Source organism: Mus caroli, chromosome 1 (genome assembly GCF_900094665.2).
Source record: "Mus caroli chromosome 1, CAROLI_EIJ_v1.1, whole genome shotgun sequence".
In the NCBI taxonomy this organism is placed as follows: Eukaryota; Metazoa; Chordata; class Mammalia; order Rodentia; family Muridae; genus Mus; species Mus caroli.
In genome coordinates, this window is record NC_034570.1 from 130,472,410 (window position 1) to 130,477,800 (window position 5,391).

Here is a 5,391-nt window from a genome sequence, read left to right on the forward strand (position 1 = left end):
CACACAATTGGTTTGGAGCAGAAGCTGTGTTCCACTCACCAGAAGTCTTAAGATCCTGTGGCGGGTGTTGTGGGTAGCTGGTGAGTGTCAGCTGACCCTGCGCCCTAGCTACCCCGGTGCTTTTTCGAAGGAATTCTAAAGGTTGAATGCATCTTGTCTGGGGCAGTGATCTTCAAGGTGGCTCGAAAGAAGAATTGACCTTCCTTCTACAACAGGAAGTTGTAGAAGTCCATCCTTTGGAACTTGTGAGATATGGGGTGGTGGGTGTAGGAATGGAGCCTGAAGCTACAACTGTTCTGCTGGGTATTATACCATCCTGCAAGGATAAAGATAGTGTCAATACTCTACTGTTCACTGGTCTCTCCACATACTTTCATGTGAGCCCATTCTTTAATGTGTATGTGTGTGTGTGTATGTGTGTGTGTAATGGGAATTTGTGACTCTGTAATGTGTGTATGCGAGTATGTGTTAGTGTGTAAATGTATGTGATGTGTGCATGAGTGTATGTTATATATCTATGAATGTGTGTGGTTGTATGTAATATGTGTATTTTTCTCTCCATTTTCCTAGGGCAATTTAATACATGTGTAGAACCAATTTTAGTCATTTGCCCTACTTCCCCTTGCTCATCACCACCCACCCCCCACCCCCACACTGCTGCTGTCCTGAAATCCTTCTAAAAAGTCTCTTTACTAATCTCATGCCTTCTGTTTGTAGTGGCCCTCAAAACTTAAACACATCACTTGCATGAGCTTTGGTGAAGAGTTATTCACTGGGGCATGGATAGCTTGTCAGTGCTTCACCAGTGAAGAAGGTGGTACCCTTTCATCTAGCAACCATTAGCTGCCAATATTCCCTCAAAGATGGATGTGGTCTCCATGAAGAAATTCTGACTGACTCAGTCTCTTTCCCTTATGTAGTGAGTCCGTGAGTGTAAAGTGGTGCCACGCCCAGTCAACTTTATTGTTGCATATTTCCCTTCTCTGGCTCTTACATTCTCTTTACTTCCCCTTCAGTGATGTTCTCTGAGCCACACGCAATCAAGAGAAATTCTAAGGCAAGTTGATCCCTGAACCCCAATTGGCTGTTCTGGAAGTGCTCTCTTGCCTTCCCCATCCTATGCCCACACTTTCTTTTTCAATGAGTTAAGGCTAGACCTGAAAATGTCAAACATACCACATGTGCTATGGATGGAAGTTTGTTCCCTACTGACCTCCATACTCTTGTCTATAAGTAACTCAGCCCTCTCCTTTTTAGGAGGTTATGACTTTTTAGAGCATGTGCCATTGTAAATTGAGCCCTTCTTAAGCAGTAGACTAGTGTATAAGTTAGGTTAACTTTGTAGCAACTAGAAAAGAGGAAGGTATCTAGAAAGATTGCTCAATGGCTAACAATGCTTGCTGTTCTTCTAGAAGATTTTTTTTTAAATTTATATACATTGTGCATTTTTCTTTCTTTTTTTGATATATATTTTTAATTAAGTATTTTCCTCATTACCATTTCCAATGTTATCCCAAAAGTCTCCCATATACTCTCCTCCCCACTAAGGAATTCATCCACTCCCACTCTTTGGCCCTGGCGTTCCACTGTACTGGGGCATATAAAGTTTGCAAGTCCAATGGGCCTCTCTTTCCAGTGATGGCCNACTAGGCCATCTTTTGATACATATGCAGCTAGAGTCAAGAGCTCNGGGGTACTGGTTAGTTCATANTGTTGTTCCACCTATAGGGTTGCAGATCCCTTTAGCTCCTTGGGTATTTTCTCTAGCTCCTCCATTGGGGGCCCTGTGATCCATCCAATAGCTGACTGTGAGCATCCACTTATGTGTTTGCTAGGCCCCGGTGTAGTCTCACTAGAGACAGCTATATCAGGGTCCTATCAGCAAAATCTTGCTAGTGTATGCAATGGTGTCAGCACTTCTAGAAGATTTTAATTGAGTTTCAGTGCCCAGTGCCCAGATTGGGGCAGGCACCTACACACATGATATGAATTCATACAGACACAGTGACACATAAACAAAAATAAAAAAATAAATAGAAGAAAACAGAAACAAGCACTTATATACTTTTCAATCTTTTAGCTTAGGTATTAATGATATGAAGAACATAGACATTAACAAAAGAGCTTTATGAAGGTTCACACTGGCATACAATCAAATCACCTCCACTTAGCTCAGTCTAGAACATTTCCAGAAGACATCTACATCTTTCTCCCAGTCGTTCCTCCCTCCACAGAGATTCTTTCTTTCTGTCTGTCTGTCTGTCTGTCTGTCTGTCTGTCTCTCTCTCTCTCTCTCTCCCTCCCTCCCTTGCTCCTCACCCTTGAATTAAAGTTTCATAGCCTTTGCTTCCCAGGACTAGAACTATACAGAATGCATTTTCTTGTGCCTGCTTTCACTTTCTTGACTTTTGTCTACAGGATTCATCTATGTGGCATATAAAAGTGATTATTCTTTACACTGCTGAGAAATATTCTCCTATTTGACACAGAGAAGTGTATTTACACAGATTCCTTTTGATGGGATTTTTAATTGTTCCCAGGTTTTGACTCTTCTGAATGGGTATGAGCTTCATGCATATTTGGTGTCCTGAGAGCACTTCAAACTAGTAGTCTTTTTATGTTGTAGGAGGCTGTGTAGGCTTTGGTTCAGCCAATCTTCAGACAAAGATGTTTTCCTTGGTATTCGTTTCAAATTACATTCTTACCCAAAATGTATGAATGTGCCAGTTGTTAGAAATCTTTAAAAACCAGTGATGCTATAGTTTGGATCTGAAATGTCCTCAAAAGGCCTTGTGTTAAAGGTTTGACCACCAGAGAACAAGGAAGTGGTGGGGCCTTTAAAAGGTGAGGGCCATAGATGGAAGTAGGGTCAGAGCACTGGAGCCCAGCCCCTTCCTTTCTGTATTTGTTTCCAGGCCTCTGTAAGGTGGGCAGCTTTACCTCTCCATGAGCTCCCTGTCCTGACTTCCCCTCCCCACAGGTNCCTAGACACTGATCAAACTGAGTATCCACACCTCTGCAACTGTCATCAAAATAAACCTGACATCCTTTTAAGCTTTCGTAAGTATTTTGTCCCAGGAACTCGAAGCTCACTAACGCCCTTGGTATAATTAACCTTTATAGGTATGTAGTATGTGTATTGTGACTTTTTTCTTTTTAATTTGCATTTTTTNGTGTGCTTATGATCCATTTGGACATCTTATAAGAAGTACTATTTAAAGGTCTTTTTCACTTTTTGTGTTTATTTTTACTAATTAATGAGTCTGAAGTTCTTCAGTATTTGGATTATTTGAGTCGCTTGTTACATATAGACTCAGATGTCACATACAAATGTACATAGATANGTATAGGTACATTAGTCATAAGTACGTATGTGTATCAAATACAGCTGTGCTACATCTCCAAATACTAGTGACTCTGTACATGTGCACAGAGACTTCTGCAATTGGTACTGTTTTTCAAGCCTTCTATTGTAGAGGAACTCTCAATTGTAATTTTAAGTTTTCCCCTTTTGCCAAGTGCCTTTTGTCCTCTCTTTAGAAGTCCTCAATATTCCAAATGATCAGACATTCACTGAGGTCGCCTACTGAAGCTTCTCTGTTCTGAAGTCCAGATTTAATGCTGAAAAAAAAAACTCAGTTTATTTTTATCCTTGGTAATGAAGTAGGGCAAAGTTNATTTCCTTTCGTCTACTTAAGCATCATCATTAAGAAGAGACTTTCACATATTCTCTACTGATCTGCCTTAACATGNGGATAACCAGGTGGTCGTACACATGGGTCAGCTTTGTAGCCTCCATTTTTGCTGCTTTGGTTAGAATCAATAGCTCAACATCTCCACAACTGTGACTAAATTAAAAAACATTGAAATATAGGACTATAAATCCTTTCCTGTAGGAGGCCTAGAACTTGCTGTGTAGTCAAGGCTATCCTTAGATTCACATTGGTCTACATGCCTCTCCCTCTCACGTCATCATCATCATCATCTTATTATTATTATTATTATTATTATTATTATTATTTATTATTATTTTGAATGGTGTTGTTCATTGAGCCTGGTGCTCTCTGTCTCAGCAAGACTGACTGGCTATGAAACCCAGCTCTCCATGATTCAACTGTGTATGTATTGTCACTGTCCCCCTCCCCCAACTCCTCCCTCCTCCCTCCCACTGCAGCACTGGGTTATAATATCTCTGTGCATACTGGGGAACTGGAGTCTAGTTTTCACACTTGTACAGCAAGCACTCTACCCACTGAGCCACCTCCCTAGCCCAACCTTATTACAATTTTTTATTATTCTTCTAGATTCTTTTCTGTAGACTCAACTTGCCTATTTTCATAAAACATAACTTGTTCAAAAACTTGACTATTTTGAATTGAATCGGTATATCATCTGTGATATACAACTAACCTTTTAATTCTATTGCATCTTCAACGAAAGCACATTTCTCCATTTGTTTGGGTCTGAAATTTTTCTTCCCATTGTATTTTGTAGTGTTCACTATGAAATCCCTTAATATCTTGTTTTTTAGATGTTGATCCTTGTTATAAATGATTGTCCTCTGAGTCAAGCAACTGCTATTTTGAGGAGTCCACCCCAGTCCTTCTTTGCAAAATATCATCCCAGTTGCACTGGTTCATGGTTTATGGCTCAGCACAGGGAGGTAGAACAGGGCATGGAGACCCTTGTCTTCATATCCAGCTGATCCCTGCCACCTGGCAACTCTTTCACGTGATCTTAGGGAGAGGTTATAGAGACCAGGGAACACTGGCAGGATGCCTCGTCTATGTGGCTATGGGTAAGTCCTCATTAATACTGTGTAAGGCTTTTCAGGTGTGGGCTAGTTGGAGGAGGAGTGCCCACACTATTGTAAGGAAGCCTCATCAAAGCTCTGCAAGGAAGACCAATGTTCTCCTTGGTTCCCCAGAGTGAATTTGGGTAGAATCCGACTCCATCGATCACTGGGACCTTGGAAGGAGAGGCAGACTTGGTTTAGTCTCTCCAAAAGAAGGATTTTAGTACCAACACTCTGAATAATATTTAAAAAAAAATTCATCCATTTCATATATCCTCAAGCATATTTGCATAGCAACTACATCCAGCAAGGTATTTGTTGATTCTTGTAGTTGTTTTGTAGATTCTCTTAGATTTTTAAGTCCATAAAAATCACCATCTGTGCATAATGACAGCTTAACTTTTCTCCACAGTTTCTATTTCTTTTTATTTCACTTCCTCCCTTTCCTCTCATCACATTGGGTAGGAGCCAGACAGAATAAGGACTAGAAATGTAATCCAAGACTTAGTGCCTTTACTACTTTCTGTGTATTTCTTGGTATTAGAGATAGACAAGTTACCCTCCCGGCTGCTCTCCATAGCCTCTTTCTTTCCCTT